Raw genomic sequence first — 19,938 nt, forward strand, 5'->3', positions numbered from 1 at the left:
TGCACATTTAGTTTACATACGCACCAATTTGCACACACAGCAGCAGTGCAGCACCAACTGTTTTATTATTAGTCACTATTACATAGTTGTGGGAGCACAATATCAGGTGTCTGCTGCAGCTACTGTATGTTGGATATCTATACAGTGACACAGTATTAGCAGTGGTAGCGTGGAAGTTTAATCTATTATATTCACAGTACATCTACTTGTGGATAGCCAGCTTTAGAGAACTGTAGCCATTATTTATATAAAAGGTAGTCTTACTGCACAGTAGTGTACACATCTTTTACCTGCTCTGTCAGGGAAATAAAAAAAATATATAAAAGTGTTCAAGTATTGTTTTGTTTATGCCAATAAAGCAGAAGTTAGTTTTTCTGATCCCTGTAATTTACTCTATCTTCAGGATGTAATGCATTTTCAATATATTATAAACAGATGCCCTCGCTATCCTATGAGCCACCTAGATAACACTAGCAACCTGCTAATAGTAAAACAAATTTCAAGAACCCTCTGAAATGCCCAGCAACTTTTTTCCCACCCTTAGCTGCTAAGCCTGCGTTAGGAACAGTTGTATCGGAGATATAATATGGCATACTAAAGGTGATCTTATTGTGTTCTCAGAAGAACTGTAGAATCTGCTGATGCATGTCAAATATCCACCAATCCTTTAGTGAGGGAAAAAAGTATTTGATCCCTGCTGATTTTGTACATTTGCCCACTGACAAGAAATGATCAGTCTATAATTTTAATTTTAATGGTAGGTTTATTTTAAGAGGGAGAGATGAAAATATACAGAAAAACACATTTCAAAAAAGTTATACATTGATTTGCATTTTATTGAGTGAAATAAGTAATCAGCAAGATTTCTGGCTCCCAGGTGTCTTCTATACAAGGTAACAAGCTGAGATTAGGAGCACTCTGTTAACCACTTAAGGACCAGAAGATTTTCCCCCTTAATGACCAGGCCATTTTTTGAGATATGGCACTGCGTTGCTATAACTGACAATTGCGTGGTCGTGCGACGCTGTATCCAAACAAAATTGATGTCCTTTTTTTCCCACAAATATAGCTTTCTCCTAGTGGTATTTGATCACCTCTTTTTATTTTTTGCTCTATAAACAAAAAAATTACAGACAATTTTGAAAAAAAAACCTAATTTTTTTACTTTTTGCTATAAAAAATATCCATAAAAAAAATAAAATGTCTTCATCAGTTTAGGTCATTATGTATTCTTCTACATATTTTTCGTTAAAAAAAAGACGCAATAAGTGTATATTGATTGGTTTACAGAAAAGTTATAGCATCTACAAAATAGGGGATAGATTTATGTCATTTTTATTATTTTTTTTTTTTTTACTAATAATGGCAGTGATCAGCAATTTTTAGCGGTATTGCGACATTGCGGCGGACAGATCGGACCTTTTTGGGACCAGTGACATTTATACACTGATCAGTGCTATAAAAATGCACTAATTACTGTATAAATGACACTGGCAGGAAAGGGGTTAACACTAGTGGTGATCAAGGGGTTAAATTTGGTCCCTGGGAGGGGTTTATAACTGTGGGGGGAGGGCACTGACAGGAGGAGGAGAGAGATCACTGTTCCTGATCACTAGGAACAGGAGATCTCTCTCTACTCCCCTGTCAAAATGGGGATCTGTTTGTTTACAAGCCGTTCTGGATCTCTGTGAAGCGAATGTGGGTGGCCGGCGGACATCGGCTCACTCATCGTGTAGCGGATGCACACCTGCGCAGAGCCTTTTGGGGATGTGGGACACGAGTCCCAGAGGGCAAGTCATAATGTGATGCATGTTACGCCCAAGCGATTGGGGAAAAGAAAAAGAGAAAATCAACAGATGGAGTCTCCTGTTAAGCGTGTGGTGCAACAAGCCCTAAAGGAATGGGGTACAACCCACACACGGAGCCAGTCCACCACCCTATCTGGCTCCGTGGCTGACGAAGCCCAGGAGGATCTGGGCCCATCCCAGCCCTACAGTGCTTCTCCTGATTCCTCGGACAGTGAATTGGAAGGTGACAAATTTGTTGGAGGCTTCAACTTCTCCCTGGTTTCGCCCCTAATCAGAGCAGTTAAAGAGGCCCTTAAATGGGAAGACCCTTCCACTCCTCCGGCTAAGCAAAAGAAGTTTTTTAAACACCTGGGGAAGGAATGTTCTAACTTTCCACTCCTTGCTGAATTAAAGGATATCATTAATGAAGGGTAGAGCAGAGTAGACAAGAAAACGTCTTTGTCAAACAAAACCTTCAGATTATACCCCTTCAAGTGAGGTACCTGGAAAACGCTCCTCTCATAGACACAGCATTGATGTGTCTAGCTAAACACATTACTCTTCCCTTAGAAGATTCTGTATCCTTCAAGGATGGTCTTGAGAGCAAAATAGATCAAGACCTCAGGAGAATTTACAGGCTAGCTGGCATGGCTTGCAAACCTGCTCTGGCCTTGGCAGCTATGTCCAAGGCTATGGAAGCCTGGATGGAGAACATGGATTCCATTCTCAGGGGCGTTTCAGAAGAGCTGGCCACAGGCCCAGTGGTTCAGGTGCTGAAGCTAGCAGTGGCCTTCCTGGGAGAGGCGTCTATTGATCTTATCCGCCTGCTGGCCTGGACTATGCTTTCTTCGGTCACGGCTAAGCAGGCCTTATGCTTATGGTTATGCCCCTGTCTCGCTGACCCGCCATCCAAGCAAGCCTCGTGTAAGATCCCATTTGAGGAGTCCTCGTTGTTTAGCAACAAGCTGGATAATGCTATAGCCTGGGCCACGGGTGGAAGGTTGGGCTTCTTGCCTCAGGATAAGTGTCTGTTCGGTCAGAAGAGACCCCAGCACAGAAGACGCAGTTTGGTTCGTTCAAAGGAAGCACACTCTTAGAGACCCGGCTGGGACTTCAGAAAAAATTGGAGCAGAGGCAGGCACCCTTCTGAAAGTCCACTAAGAGCTAGGCGTCCAGTGGACGTGAGTCGGCGAAATTGTTTTGAGAGTGCGTCCGCCCAGGCGGGTCAGGTAGGGGCTTGTTTGCTTCTCTTCCGGCATGTCTGGGTGGCCTCAATCTCAGACTACTTCCAGGGGGTATACTCCCCTCTCTTCTTAGTTCAAAAGAAAAGTGGCTCATGGCACCCAGTGATAGATTTAACTTTCCTAAACAAGTTTATAAAACATGAGAGATTCAAAATGGAAACTTTGTCTACCATCCAGCAAAACGTGCAGTCGGGCGATTGGCTAATTTCAATTGACTTAAAAGACTCTTATTTCCATGTGCCAGTGGCAGAGGAATTCCACAAGTACCTCCGGTTCCAAGTCGGGCAAGAACATCTTCAGTTCATCTGCCTCCCTTTCAGGGTGACAACCTCACCTCGAGTTTTTTCAAAGGTTCTTTTGGCTGTGGTGGCCCTCATCAGAACAAAGGGGATACGTCTGTATCACTACCTCAATGATCTCCTGTTGCTGTCCCAAGACAAAGAGCAACTGTTGGTCCACAGGGGGCAGGTGATCTCCACACTGATCAATTTTGGGTGGCTGCTAAACTTGGAAAAAAGCCATCTAAAACCAGTCCAGCACCTGATTTACTTGGGGGGCCAGTTTGACACAGTGGAAAGCACCATCTCTCTCCCAGTGGAGAAAATTCCTGTCATCCGAGAGAGAGTTTCACAGGCTCTGAGCTCTTCTCGCCTGAGGGCCTCACAGTACCTAAAAATCATCGGCACGATGGTCTCTATGACCCCCATGGTCAAGTGGTCCCTGTGGAGATTGCGCCCTTTTCAGACAGGCTTCCTTCAGCAATGGAAATCAGACGACAATGATCAGACGATTCACATAACAGCAGTGATGAGGAACAGCCTTTTCTGGTGGCTTCAGAGCAAAAACCTGCTTACCTGCCACTCCATTGCCCCCATCTCATAGATCACGGTCATGACCGATGCCAGCGGGGCGGGCTGGGGAGCCCTCTGCAGATCAGAACTTGCACAAGGCACATCTTCACAACCCGGGCTCAAATGTCCTGGAGCAGCCTGGTGTGCCCTTCAATCTTTCTCTCACTTCCTAAAAGGGGAGTCAGTGTTATTAAGGATGGACAATACCACAGCAGTCTCCTATGTGAAGAGGCAAGGGGGCACACGGAGCTCTACCCTACTCCAGGAAGTCGAGCCCATCATGTCTTGGGCCCAAAGAATTCTATCCAATATCTCAGCTGTCTTCATCCCCGGAGTCCAGAACGTCCAAGCGGACTTTCTGTCCCGCGCACAGCTGGACAACAACGAGTGGTTTCTTCACAGGCAGACGTTCAACTGGATTCTGTCCCTGGGAATGATTTCTGAGGTGAACCTTTTTGCGTCCCCCTGCAACTTCAAGGTCAAGAAATATTACACTCAGAGCCATTGCAGCCAGGTCTTCGGAATAGATGCCCTGACAGATCAGTGGAACTTCAAAAGGGCATACGCCTTTCCCCTGTTCCCGATCATCCTCAGGTTCTTGCGGAGACTTCAAGCAGAAGCAGTCAAGATAGTGGCAGTAGCACCATTTTGGCGAAACAGGCCATAGTTTCCCCTTCTGACTCAGTTCAGCTTCTGGGACCTGTTGCCGCTTCCTCTCAGGCCGGGCCTTCTTTCTCAGGGGGCAGCACTGCACCCTCGTCCGGCATTACTGAGACTGATGGTCTGGTTCTTGAGAGGGAAAGGCTGGAATCCCTTGGGTGCGCTTTAAGGGTGATTTCCACCCTCATGAGCTCAAGGAAGGCAAGTACAAAAAAAGTCTATGGCAGAATATGGGCTAAGTTTGTTGATTTCTCATCCGCTGCAGGCAGAGCATTCAGAGACCCAGGAATCCAGGATATCCTGAGTAGGGATGAGCTTCGTGTTCGAGTCGAACCCATGTTCGACTCGAACATCGGCTGTTCGATCGTTCGTCGAATTGCGAACGATATGGGCCATTCGCGCCAAATTCGTGTGGCGCGTCACGGCCCATAATTCACTGCGGCATCGCAGTGCATTGCTGGCTGATGATTGGCCAAGCATGCACTATGACCCGCATGCTTGGCCAATCACAGCGCCGTCAGTAGAGAGAGCTGTAATTGGCCAAAGCCAGGGTGGCTTTGGCCAATTATGGCTCAGGGGATTTAGTACACACCCCACACTATATAAGGCCGCCTGCACGGCGGCCCTGTGTAGTGTGTGTTCCGGTGTGCTGAGAGATAGAGAGAGAGAGAGACAGTGTCATTTGATTTGAGTTAGATAGATTAGGCAGAACAGTCAGTCAGTTAGCTGCACTTACAGTGTATTGTGTATATATATGCATCCCAGGTGTTGTATATATATATACACTGTATTCAGTTTAGCTAGATCCGTTCCTGTTATCTTCTATCTAGACTATTTACATTTAATGCAGTGCGTCCTGCTCACAGTGTTCAGCTAGATCCGTTCCTGCTATTTACATTTAGTGCAGTGCGTCCTGCTCACAGTGTTCAGCTAGATCCGTTCCTGTTATCTTCTAGACTATTTACATTTAGTGCAGTGCGTCCTGCTCACAGTGTTCAGCTAGATCCGTTCCTGCAATTTACATTTAGTGCAGTGCGTCCTGCTCACAGTGTTCAGCTAGATCCGTTCCTGCTATTTACATTTAGTGCAGTGCGTCCTGCTCACAGTGTTCAGCTAGATCCGTTCCTGCTATTTACATTTAGTGCAGTGCGTCCTGCTCACAGTGTTCAGCTAGATCCGTTCCTGTTATTTACATTTAGTGCAGTGCGTCCTGCTCACAGTGTTCAGCTAGATCCGTTCCTGCTATTTACATTTAGTGCAGTGCGTCCTGCTCACAGTGTTCAGCTAGATCCGTTCCTGCTATTTACATTTAGTGCAGTGCGTCCTGCTCACAGTGTTCAGCTAGATCCGTTCCTGCTATTTACATTTAGTGCAGTGCGTCCTGCTCACAGTGTTCAGCTAGATCCGTTCCTGTTATCTTCTAGACTATTTACATTTAGTGCAGTGCGTCCTGCTCACAGTGTTCAGCTAGATCCGTTCCTGTTATTTACATTTAGTGCAGTGCGTCCTGCTCACAGTGTTCAGCTAGATCCGTTCCTGCTATTTACATTTAGTGCAGTGCGTCCTGCTCACAGTGTTCAGCTAGATCCGTTCCTGCTATTTACATTTAGTGCAGTGCGTCCTGCTCACAGTGTTCAGCTAGATCCGTTCCTGTTATCTTCTAGAATATTTACATTTAGTGCAGTGCGTCCTGCTCACAGTGTTCAGCTAGATCCGTTCCTGTTATTTACATTTAGTGCAGTGCGTCCTGCTCACAGTGTTCAGCTAGAGCCGTTCCTGCTATTTACATTTAGTGCAGTGAGTCCTGCTCACAGTGTTCAGCTAGATCCGTTCCTGTTATCTTCTAGACTATTTACATTTAGTGCAGTGCGTCCTGCTCACAGTGTTCAGCTAGATCCGTTCCTGCTATTTACATTTAGTGCAGTGCATCCTGCTCACAGTGTTCAGCTAGATCCGTTCCTGCTATTTACATTTAGTGCAGTGCGTCCTGCTCACAGTGTTCAGCTAGATCCGTTCCTGCTATTTACATTTAGTGCAGTGCGTCCTGCTCACAGTGTTCAGCTAGATCCGTTCCTGTTATCTTCTAGACTATTTACATTTAGTGCAGTGCGTCCTGCTCACAGTGTTCAGCTAGATCCGTTCCTGTTATTTACATTTAGTGCAGTGCGTCCTGCTCACAGTGTTCAGCTAGATCCGTTCCTGCTATTTACATTTAGTGCAGTGCGTCCTGCTCACAGTGTTCAGCTAGATCCGTTCCTGCTATTTACATTTAGTGCAGTGCGTCCTGCTCACAGTGTTCAGCTAGATCCGTTCCTGTTATCTTCTAGACTATTTACATTTAGTGCAGTGCGTCCTGCTCACAGTGTTCAGCTAGATCCGTTCCTGTTATCTTCCTACTGACAGGCAGGCTTGTCTGGTTACAGTATATAAAGCTACCTGAAGAAAATTACAGGTGTTCTATTTGATCCTATTAGTACCACGGTCAGGCAGCTAGACTATTTACATTTAGTACAGTGCGTCCTGCTCACAGTGTACAGCTAGATCCGTTCCTGTTATCTTCCTACTGACAGGCAGGCTTGTCTGGTTACAGTATATAAAGCTACCTGAAGAAAATTACAGGTGTTCTATTTGATCCTATTAGTACCACGGTCAGGCAGCTAGACTATTTACATTTAGTACAGTGCGTCCTGCTCACAGTGTTCAGCTAGATCCGTTCCTGTTATCTTCCTACTGACAGGCAGGCTTGTCTGGTTACAGTATATAAAGCTACCTGAAGAAAATTACAGGTGTTCTATCCCAGCTTAGTGCAGCTACAGGCCATTAGTATGTCTGGAAGGCCAAGAAGGAGAGGCAGACAGTCACAAGCCAATAAGAGAGGGCAAGCAGGCTCTGTGTCTAGTGCTGGTCGCGGAGACGGTGCATCCTCATCAGCACGTGGCCATGGGACACGCTTGGCCTTTTTTTCGGCAGCTGGCCGTGTTGAGCCGCAACATGCGGAAGACTTGGTCGAGTGGATGACCAAGCCGTCCTCATCCTCCTCATCCTCTCTCACCCATGCCCAGGGTGCTTTGTCTGGCAAAGCAGCGGCCTCTTCCCTCAGCTCAATGTCATCAGTGACTCCTTCCCTAGCTCCACCATGTCCTCATGAGGATTCCCTCGAACTGTTTGACCACAGTGTTGGGTACATGCTCCAGGAGGATGCCCAGCGTTTGGAAGGCTCTGATGACGATACTGAGCTCGATGAAGGCAGTAACATGAGCACGGACAGAGGGGGTGCCCAAGAAGGACAGCAATCTGGCAGTCATGCTCCCCCTGCTGCAGCATACTGCCAGGTTTGCTCCAGTGATGAGGAGGGAGGGGATGATAAGGTCACTGACTCAACATGGGTGCCTGATAGGAGAGAGGAGGAGGAGGAGGAGGAGGAGGAGGCGGCGGCACATCACCAACGAGGCAGGATGCCCTCCAGGGGCCAGCCTAAGGGCAGCACATTGACTGCATCACACCCCAAAGCTCCACATGTGCAGGGCGCTGCAGTCTCTGCGCGTTATTCAAAAAGTTCTTTGGTGTGGGCCTTTTTTGAGACGAGTGCATCAGATCGCACCGCTGCTATTTGCAACATATGTCTCAAGCGTATCTCGCGTGGCCAAAACATCTCCCGCTTGGGTACCACATGCTTGACCAGACATATGTTGACCTGCCATGCAGTTCGTTGGCAAGCGTATCTAAAAGACCCACACCAAAGAACAAAGAGGATCTCTCCTTGCTCCTCATCAGCTGAGATTTCCAACCCCACTAGACCTTCAGTCCTCTCTGAGACCTGCAGTGAGAGGAATGAAGGTGTAGAATTAGGTGTGTCACAGCCAAGTACTTGTGGGCAATCTGCTTTTGGTACACCGACGTCAGATTGTACCAGGCAAATTTCCCTGCCCCAGCTGCTGCACCGCCGAAAGAAGTTTGCTCCCAGCCATCCACATGCCCAGCGGTTGAATGCTAGCTTGGCAAAATTGCTAGCACTTCAACTGCTGCCTTTTCAGTTGGTAGACTCTGCCCCCTTCCGTGAGTTTCTGGAATGTGCGGTTCCTCAGTGGCAGGTACCCAAACGCCACTTTTTCTCACGGAAGGCGATTCCGGCTCTCTACCGGCATGTGGAAGGCAATGTCCATGCCTCGCTGGACAGGGCGGTCAGCGGTAAGGTGCATATTACCGCTGACTCATGGTCCAGCAGGCATGGACAGGGACGTTACCTAAGTTTCACGGCGCATTGGGTGACTCTGCTGGCAGCTGGGAAGGATGCAGGACAAGGTGCAGTAGTGTTGGAGGTTGTTCCGCCACCACGCCTCCAAAATGCTGATTGTGACACACCTCTCTCCTCCACCCCCTCCTCTTCTTCTTCCTCCATGGCCTCTTCCTCGGAACCAGCGGTGCTCCGTAGGCGTTCAAGGGGCTACGCAAGTACGCAGGCCAAAAGATGCCATGCGGTGCTTGAGCTGGTGTGCTTGGGGGACAGGAGCCACACTGGGGCAGAGGTTCTGTCAGCTCTGCAGGGGCAGGTTCAGAGGTGGTTGACGCCACGCCAACTTAAGGCAGGAATGGTGGTTTGCGACAATGGCACCAACCTCCTCTCTGCCCTCCGACAGGGACAAATGACCCATGTGCCCTGTTTGGCTCACGTCCTTAACTTGGTGGTGCAGCGGTTCTTGGGCAGGTACCCGGGCTTACAGGATGTCCTGAGGCAGGCCAGGAAAGTCTGTGTGCATTTCCGCCGGTCATATAATGCCAGTGCTCGGCTGACAGACCTCCAAAAGGAGTTTAACCTGCCCAAGAACCGCCTAATCTGTGACATGCCCACCAGGTGGAACTCAACGTTGGCCATGCTGCAGCGGCTGCACACGCAGCAGAGGGCCATCAATGAGTACCTGTGCGACTATGGCACCAGGACAGGGTCAGGGGAGCTTGTTTTTTTTTCCCCACGCCAGTGGGCCATGATCAGGGATGCATGCACTGTCCTGTCACCATTCGAGGAGGCCACGAGGATGGTGAGCAGTGACAGTGCATGCATCAGTGACACTGTCCCCCTTGTCCACCTGTTGGAGCACACGCTGCGTGGAATAATGGACAGGGCACTTGAGGCAGAACAGAGGCAGGAAGAGGAGGACTTCCTTAGCTCTCAAGGCCCCCTTTATCCAGACAGTGTTCCTGCGTGCCCGCCGATCACACAGGAAGAGGACGAGGAGGAAGAGGAGGAGGAGGAGGAGGAAGATTGTGTCAGTATGGAGGTGGAGCCTGGCACTCAGCATCAGCAGCAGTCTTTAAGGGATCAGTCCCAAGAAACACATGGACTTGTACGTGGCTGGGAGGAGGTGGCTGCGGACCATGTCGTTCTTAGTGACCCAGAGGACCCTGGACCGAATGCCTCAGCAAACCTACGCTGCATGGCCTCCCTGATCCTGCAAAGCCTGCGTAAGGATCCTCGTATTCGTGGTATCAAGGAGAAGGACCAATACTGGCTGGCAACCCTCCTTGATCCACGTTACAAGGGTAAGGTTGCGGACCTTATCTTGCCATCGCAGAGGGAGCAGAGGATGAAACATCTTCGGGAGGCCTTGCAGAAAGGTCTGTGCAACACGTTCCCAGAGACTGGGAGGTTACAAACTCCTGTTTCTGGACAACGTGTTGCTGAGGCTTCGGTCAGTCAAAGAAGGAGCGGTGGAGAAGGTGGCCGTCTGACCGATGCGTTCAGACAATTTTTTGGTCCGCAGCCCCAAGGTATGATCGGTTCCAGCAACCATCGCCAGCGTCTGTTTTACATGGTGCAGGAATACCTAGGGGCAAGATCAGACTTGGACACCTTTCCCACCGAAAATCCTCTGGGTTACTGGGTCTTGAGGATGGATCACTGGCCAGAGCTTGCACAGTATGCAATTGAGCTACTGGCTTGTCCTGCATCCAGCGTTCTTTCGGAACGCACATTCAGTGCTGCTGGAGGCGTGGTAACCGATCACAGGGTGCGTCTGTCCACCGACTCGGTCGATCGGCTGACCTTCATAAAAATGAATGAGTCTTGGATCACCACCAGCTACCAAGCACCTGATGCTGATGTAACCGAATAATTTTTTTTGAAATCTCAGATCCCTTCAAAGACTGCCTATGCTGATGCTGAGTGACTATCCCTGAGTAATTATCCTCTTCCTCCTCAATCATCACGCTGATAGCTTGTAAGAACATTTTTGGTTCTGGGCGCCACCACCAGTGCCTAAGGCACAATTTTTCAGCCCCTGTTTAACAGGGGCGTGTAATTACAATTTTTGATGTAATACTTTGCAGCAGGGCTCGTTCCTGCATTCCAACTAGAGTGTCTGTGAGGGGTTGCAGTGTTGTGGCACCAGCACCAGTGCCTAAGGCCCAATTTTTCTGCCCCTGTCTAACAGGGGCGTGTAATTACAATTTTTGATGCAATACTTTGCAGCAGGGCTCGTTCCTGCGTTCCAACTAAAGTGTCTGTGAGGGGTTGCAGTGTTGTGGCACCAGCACCAATGCCTAAGGCCCAATTTTTCTGCCCCTGTCTAACAGGGGCGTGTAATTACAATTTTTGATGCAATACTTTGCAGCAGGGCTCGTTCCTGCGTTCCAACTAGAGTGTCTGTGAGGGGTTGCAGTGTTGTGGCACCAGAACCAGTGCCTAAGGCCCAATTTTTCTGCCCCTGTCTAACAGGGGCGTGTAATTACAATTTTTGAAGCAATACTTTGCAGCAGGGCTCGTTCCTGCGTTCCAACTAGAGTGTCTGTGAGGGGTTGCAGTGTTGTGGCACCAGCACCAGTGCCTAAGGCCTAATTTTTCAGCTCCTGTTCAACAGGGGCATGTAATTACAATTCTTGATCTAATATTTCACAGCAGGGCCCTGTGAGGGCTTACAGTGTTGTGGCCACAGCAACACCTAAGGCCCAAATTTCTGCTGAGTATATAGGGCAGGACCCTACTTTCAAACATCTAACTTACAAACGACTCCTACTTGCAAACGGAAGGAGACAACAGGAAGTGAGATGAAATCTACCCCTAGGAAGGGAAATTCTCTCCTGTAAGAGTTAATATGGGAAAACAATTTCTCCTTTCCACTGATGCTTTCCAATCCTTGTTCCACAAAAAAACCAAATTTTCAAAAAACATTTTTCATTGGGACAAAAAAGTGAGGTGAAATCTTCTGAAGAGGAGGAAAGACAGCAAAACAAATGTCACAGGGGTGATAACCCTTCCCTATGTTTTCCAAAAAGCTTAGAAAAGATTTTTTGGCTGGAGCTAAACACGTTAAAAATGTTCAAAATTACAAACAGATTCTACTTAACAACAAACCTACAGTCCCTGTCTTGTTTGCACCGCCTGTATACTGCTGTTCAGAGTATATAGGGCCTGGTGGCCCCACACCTTTCCTTATTTTAATTTGGGTGCGGGGTTCCCCTTAATATCCATACAAGACCCAAAGGGCCTGGTAATGGACTGGGGGGTACCCATGCCGTTTGTCTCACTGATTTTCATCCATATTGCCATGACCCGACATGACATTAAACCCGCAAGCAGTTTTAAATGAGATTTTTTCCTTTAAAAATAACATTTGGTGCAGGGACTGTTCTAAACATGGGAAACACGCGTCACTTTACAGGCATACTATAGACACCCCCCAGGTACGATATTTAAAGGAATATTTCACTTTTTTTTTTTTTTTACTTTAAGCATCATTAAAATCACTGCTCCCGAAAAAACGGCCGTTTTTAAAAGTTTTTTTTGCATTGATACATGTCCCCTGGGGTAGGACCCGGGTCCCCAAACCCTTTTTAGGACAATACCATGCAAATTAGCCTTTAAAATGAGCACTTTTGATTTCGAACGTTCGAGTCCCATAGACGTCAATGGGGTTCTAACGTTCGTGCGAACTTTCGGTCCGTTCGCGGGTTCTGGTGCGAACCGAACCGGGGGGGTGTTCGGCTCATCCCTAATCCTGAGCTACCTTCAATCCGTCCTATATCTATCTCTATCCATCAGCTCTCTTAGCGTACAAGTCTCAGCCTTGTTGGCCTTGTTGGAACATCATGGGCCATTCACCCTCTAATCTGGCAGTTCTTCCGGGGGCATCAAGACTCAGACACCAAAGGAGGCCAAGATTCCCCAAATGGGATCATCCCCTTGTTCTCAACTCACTGTCTGGACTCAATACCATGGGGTCCTCCCCGCTGTCTATCAAAGACCTTTCTGCAAAAAGTTGCTTTCTTAGTAGCCATCACCTCAGCTAAGAGGGTTTCTGAGATCGGGTCCCTAGGTCATAAAGAACCCTTTTTGACTTTCTTCCCGGAACGAGTGGTCCTCATCCCTGTGCTCGGCTCAAATCCAAAAGTCACTTCAGTGTTCCATGAGAACCAATAAATCATCCTGCCTACATTCAGGACCCTGGGGTCCTCCGAAGTTCATCCTCTGGATGTAGGCGAAATACTGAAGGAATACCTACAAGTTACTTCCTCCTTTAGATGCTCTGACTACCTGTTTATTCTACACTCTGGTAGCAAGAGAGGGAAGTGAGCTTCAACTAGAACAATTGGGGCCTGGATAGTCCAGGCTATCCAGCAGGCTTATAGGGCAAAGGGATTGGCTCCTCCACAGGCGGTGACAGCTCATTCCACCAGGGGGATGGCGGCTTCAAGGGCAGCAGCTCGGCATGTGGCTCCAGACATCATCTGCAAAGCGGCCTCTTGGGCCTCCATCAATACCTATAAGTCTCATTATTGCATAGAGCCTGCTTCACTATCTTCTGTGAACTTTGGTTTAAAAATCCTGTCAGTTTATGGGCCAAATTAAATTTTTCTTTTGTCAGCATACCCACCTGTGTGGTCTGGCTAGTTATTTCCTACATGTAGACTGCCATGGAGTCTGTCAGGAAAACGGAAAATTTATTATCAAATACTTACCATAATTTTCCTTTCCTGATGGACTCCATGGCAGTCGGAGTTCCCACCCATAGGTCAAGAGTCAGCTAGTTACAGAAAGGAGTCCCTAGCGGTGAGCTCAAATTTATGGGAATGGGATCCTATAGCATTGGAAAGGAGGCGGGGTTAACCCACGCGTAGACTGCCATGGAGTCCATCAGGAAAGGAAAATTACGGTAAGTATTTGATAATACATTTTCCATTTTCACTCATTAAAATGCAAATCAATTTATAACTTTTTTGAAATGTGTTTTTCTGGATTTTTTTGTTGCTATTCTGTCTCTCACAGTTAAAATAAATCTACCATTACAATTATAGACTGATCATTTATTTGTCTGTGAGCAAACGTACAAAATCATCAGGGGATCAAATACTTTTTTCCCTCACTATATTGTGTTCTCAGAAGAACTGTAGAATCTGCTAATGCATGCCAGATATCCACCAGCCCCTTTGTCAAAACTGCTATCAGAAATGTTAATATTGTTCAACAAGGTGTATCGTATGTTTAAAACTGTCATGAGACAGTTGAAAATAAAATCTTACCCAGCAGGCTGTAGGAACTCACAACAGTACAATAAAAAACAAATTCCTTGGAGGATCTTCATAATTTGATGTACTTTATATTGAGCACAGCCTCGAGTGAAAAGTAAGAAGTGAAAACTTGACAAATAATACTGTTGTACAGTTGTTGCATGCTACTGATGATTTTTTTATTTTGTTGTTTCATTCCAATCAGCTCTAAAAATAGCACTGGCTTCCTAGGTTTTCATAATGAATGCCAGACAACAAAATAAAATAAGAAAAAAGAAGCATTTTATATTTAATAAAGCCAACAATCAGAGACTTCAAGCTTCAGAACAGATGAGCACTAAGTAAGAGTTATAAAAGGCATACTGCTTCATAATAAATAAGACTGGAGAGACATAGCTAAGGGATCATAAAAAAGCCCAAAGCTCTAAAGATAGTAGCAAAGCACTGGTTTTGCATTTGGGTTTTATTAAGAAATGTACTGGTTTTCAACTTGCAATAGTTTTTTTTCTTTATTGACATTTTTAATCCAATAGAACATTGAATATAACAACATAAGACCAAATAGATCAGATGCTGACATACGGTATATATAATCTGTGGGAAAGCATAATATTTTGATGGAACTAATTCTAATTTGAGGGTTTATAGCCTTGGTTACATGGTTAATGTTGTAAAAATTATGTTTTTACTACTGATATATGTCGTATTTAGTTTATTATATTAGACAGGGTTGATTTGCTAAAACTGGAGAGTGCAAAATCTGGTCTAGCTCTGCATAGAAACCAATCAGCTTGCAGGTTTATTTCTCCAATGCTTAACTGAACAAGTTAAGTAAGAAGATGATTGGCTACAATGCACAGCCTTACCAGATTTTGCACTGTGCACATTTGGTAAATAAACTCCATCTATGTAAAACTTCAAGCTGGAGCAAAAAATAGCATTACAATGGGGCACCCCCCACTGAAAAGGTTAAATGTCTATTGGTGCTGCAATAAGGAGAAATACTTACTGTATTTCATGCTGCAGCAGGCTGCCTCTATCTGCAGCCTCCTCTCAAAGCTGCTCAGGTGCGGGACGTCACTGCAAGGGTATAAGGTGTTCTGGGCTAGAGTTCAGCCTTAAGGCTGGGGTCATACTATTGCGAATTGGATGCTCATCCAATCTGCATGTCAGGAGATTGTGACCAGCTCTCAGTAGAGCCAGTTCACACAGCTCCAGGACGGCTGTGGAGCGAACTGCACAGTAGTCCTGTGCATCTTCTGGTCCATTTCAGGTCTGAATTCAGCACAAAATTTAGCCCAAAATTGGACCTGAAATAGTGAACAGGGATGCACCGGGCCCCTGCTGTGAGCTGTTCCACACAGCAGTGTGAACCCAGCCTAAAGCTTGTGGATAATCATAATCCAATTCATTTAAGTTTGTATGCCTCCAAGCTATTTGTTGCTTTTTTCAAGATTTGGCAACTACAGTTTTTTAGACTAAGATAAATTGCCAGGAGACTTTGGGTTTTCTTTGCATCTGTTTAATAAGCATAGATTCCATGGCAAACTTCTCTAAGTTGTAATGAGTCTACACATATCAAGCAAACCTCAGAACAAGTCCATGAGTAAAGTGTGATACCTGGGTGTCAACTTCTAGTATACTCTAATTGCAGACCATTTACCATGTAGTGGTTTACTGAAGTTTTATGGTTAGCCTCCACCAGTGAGGTGTTGATTGCTATTTTGGAATTCCGATTAAGAGAGGTAGAAAGAGGTGGTTTAATTACCTATTTACTGGACATGTGGGATGCCAGAGCTGGATATGGGGGAGATATGCATTTTTGATGTCTAGCCTGAGAGGTTGGAACCTTGCACAGGTAAGGCCAGTGACTATACACGGGAGCATGCTCCATTAGATAAAGGGAACATTCACTGGCTACTGGGTTACAGTATGCCTTCGCCACATAGCACTTCACCATCTCACAATGGTTGATAAAAACTGATTACCCTATATGTGCTGTGTATACACTGAATCAAGTGTGGTTATTGTACCAGTGGCTTACTCAGCACTTACTTATTCAGCACTATATTGGGGAGAATAGGAGCTGGGATGGGTGTTGTTAATGGAGGGGACATCGGTATCCTGAGGAACAAACTCTCAGCCATAGCTTAAACGAGGCTTTGTTACTCAGAGTGATTGGTGGCATCCTTAATAACATTTAAAAAAGTCACATAAATACCCAGGTTAAAGTGGCTCCAGATTTTGTCAACCATGTTAAGAGGTTGGTAAAGAGTGTGATGGTACAGGACAGATATCTGTCATAGGCTCTGGCGTGCACGCAGGGGCAGGCGGAATTATCAACCAACATCAAACTGATTGTACAGTCTCTGTATGAGGAGCAGTGGCCTTATGAGTTAGCATCACAGCTCAGTAAGATTTTGCCAAAACATGTCACTTACACTAATCCAAAGTGGTGGTCCAATGCCTGGATGGGCTGTGCTAGTTTGGATTGTGAAAGGTGTTATGCTGCCTGATTGATCCCATATACAGAAGTGCAGACTCAGTCTGTGTATTTGGTGGCATCAATGGGCTTACTGACTGGGGATTCTACCTTGTTGCATCTGAGGCTAAATTACCCACATGTGATCAGAGAGGATGGAAGCTGAAAGCAGGTTGATATTTCCCTCTGTCGAAGGCATGACCATGACGTCCTTTGTATGCCAGGTCAATACATAGTGGTGAACGAGAAAGGTTGGGAAGATATTTCACTCTGGGTTCTGGATGGAGAGATCATTGCTGCGAAGGAAGCACCTGGGTATTATTTGGGAGTTTGTTTCTTTGTCCTAAAGGATACCAATGTAACGTTAGTCATGGAACTAGGGTGTTCCTTGAACCTAAAAATAGGTAGAGGTGCATGGTATACCCTGGGCATGGTCTCTGAAATCCAGGCACAGGGATGGAATTTTGTGGTTTGTCATTGTTTTAGGTTTGTATGTGTTAGACTCGATATTTATATAGAAGGGTCTCCCATTTATCTATGCAAGTTGAGGGACAAATTGACGGTAAGGTCTCTTTGTACAAGTTATAAGCTTTGCTGCCAATTCGGAGTCGTGAAATACCGCTGATGTGCCAAAATTGTGGCAGGAAAGGCCATTGTGAGCAAGCCTGCCTAATCCTGACCCGTATTTACAGTAAAGGGTTATAGGAGGTTGGGAGCGGGTGCGTAATTTGATGGGTCGCATATATTATGGTAATGGGTTGATTTATGTTATGGTATAGTGTGATATATGTGCATTTTAGGTTGGTAATATGGGAGAGTAAGGCCCTCCTTGAGACTCTGCATCTGAAAGCTGGTGAATACATTGCTCTGAGTGTGTGCTGGTGAATGGTGAGTGAATGGACACACCTTGCCTGTTTTGATACCGGAAAGTAGAAGACACAGAATGGTGACATGGAAGCTGTCACTGAAGAATGATGGTGGTGTGTCACTCAGTGGCAAAGCAGCACATGTTGGGAAGCACAACACGTTAGGACCGTTATGGACGATAAGACAGTTATGGACTGTTCCATAGAAGGAAAAGAGAGTGGGACATAGGGGACAGTGGCTGATGTTGGCCCCATAATGTTCGTCAGACGCTTGCCGGCCGGCGGCGTCTTGGGCGTCTCCGGGTTGGGGAGCTCACTTAATGGGCCCTCGGGCCTGTGAGTGAGCATCTGAGCTCTCTCCATGATAGACTGCTGACGTGGGGCTGGGATGAAAAGGAGGCCTTCAACACCTCACTGGTGTACATCTATAGGTACGTTGTATGCTCTCTTACCTCGGATACTATCCTTTACCCGATGCTATCTATTATAGATACCTTCATATGGATTTTATCCTGTATCTCATGTTACATTTGATACTGTTTTATTGACAGACTCCCAGGCAACCGTGTGGTTATGTGCCCCTAGTGGTGGGCTTCCACACATTGTACCCTACACGATGCCCCAGTGTTTGGAAATGTTTGGCTCCCCTGCTCATTATGGGCCGCCCGACCCCCGCGCCACTGCAAGTCTCCTCGTGGCTAGCACCTTTGTTACCCTCTGGTCAACCGTTGTGGTGAGCTACATTACACGCTTCAATTATTTACTAGCCTAGTGCAACCCCCCTGTCTACTTCCTTTTCCCCCCCCTCCCCTATCCTCCCCTTCCCTGTGTATGGCCTGTTCCTCTTCACCCTGTCCCCTGCCCCCTTCTCTCCTTCTCCCTCCACCACCCCCTCCCCGGTGTTTCCTCTTGGTTCCTGTCCCCCCTCCCTTTCCCCTCCTCCCCTCCCCCCCTTTCCTTCTCCTTGCTTCACTACCCTTACCCTCCCTTCCCCTCTCCCCTTCCCGTCCCCCCTTTTCTTCCCCTCCCCCCCCCTTCCATTCCCCCCTCTCCCCCTCCCCCCCCCCCCAGTTCCCTCTCCCCTTTTCCCTTAGCCCTCTCTTTCCCTCCCCCCTTCCGTCCCTTCTATTTGTGTATGGCTAAATCCATCGTATCCTTTCATCAGCTATCTTTGTGGCCCCCTACTCATGCTATGCTTTTCATTTAGGGGGCTCTACATTATCCCCCTTGTCCGCCGCGGGGGAGAGTTTTTTGGGCGGCCCGGTGCCGCACACGATCACCCAATTATAGGGTAAGCCGAACTAGCTATTATGTTTTACTTTTTCCCTTTTCTACATGCTGCTTTTTATGATCACTACTTGTAGTGTACTGTATATCTTTTTGCTTGTATTGCATTATATTATTTGTCTTATAGATTGGTCCTCCTGAGGAAGCGATAATATCGCGAAACTAGTCGAGACCCAGACCAGTCAATACCTTGTAATTTACAGATATTCTTTGTTGAACCTTGAATCTCTGTTTTTGCATTTTATTATATATACCATGTATTCCCTTTGTAATAAATTTCTTTTATACATATTGTCTATCATCGTTTATCTGTACCGGTATAGTCCAGCCTATTTTAGGGTGCGAACATTATGGGGCCAACATCAGCCACTGTCCCCTATGTCCCACTCTCTTTTCCTTGTACATATTAATTTGGATGATGGTACGGTTTACTTTCTATTACCCTTGACTACATGAGGCTATACTCACAATTTGTGACTGTTCCATAGAAGCCGTGTCTGAAGAAGGGTGATATGCGCCCTTTAGGCACAAAGCTAATATTGGAAGGCATGATGATTTAATATCATATTTCTGGAGTTTCTTTCTGGTTGATACAACCAAGCCTTTGCTTTCTTGGGGGCAGTCTAGAATGTCTTTGTAGTATATCTGAAAGAAGAGCTCAGGTCTCCATCAAGGCTGAACAACGATTGGCTCCTGAACGTCTGTTATAACACTGCAAGCAATCTTAAAAGGGACCATAGCTGACAAGATGAATGTCCTGCTACAGAAGATAAAAGGACCAAAAGGCATTGTAAGACTACTGCCATTGCGCTCCGGGCGCACGCACGCATACAGAATTCTGCCAATCGCAGATGTGCATGCGCAGAGTGGTGTGCGCATTTGTAGGAGCACATCCACGCTACCCTTTGGTGCCAGACGGCCTATTTAAGGGGCGCACTGACTTCTGACAGTTGCTGACAGATCTTCAGCTGTTCCTGTACCCGTATCCTGTTGTTGTTACCTGCCTGTTACCTGTTGCTGAACCTTGGCTATCCCTGACCTTGCTGCTGGACTCTCCTATACTTCTGGTTATCGGTTCCTGATCCCGGGTTTCTATTTGACCCTGCTCCTGCCTGATGAATTGGTGTCTTGCTGCCGCCTGCTACTGAACCTGGCTATCCTTGTGACTACGCTCCTGTCTGATGTTTGGCTTCACTCTGCAACCCGAGTATCTGCATCTTCGTTCCAGCGACCTGCTGTGACTTTGTCTTCCAAGAGTCA

The sequence above is a fragment of the Aquarana catesbeiana genome, linkage group LG08 (assembly GCF_042186555.1).
Source record: "Aquarana catesbeiana isolate 2022-GZ linkage group LG08, ASM4218655v1, whole genome shotgun sequence".
Classification (NCBI taxonomy): domain Eukaryota; kingdom Metazoa; phylum Chordata; class Amphibia; order Anura; family Ranidae; genus Aquarana; species Aquarana catesbeiana.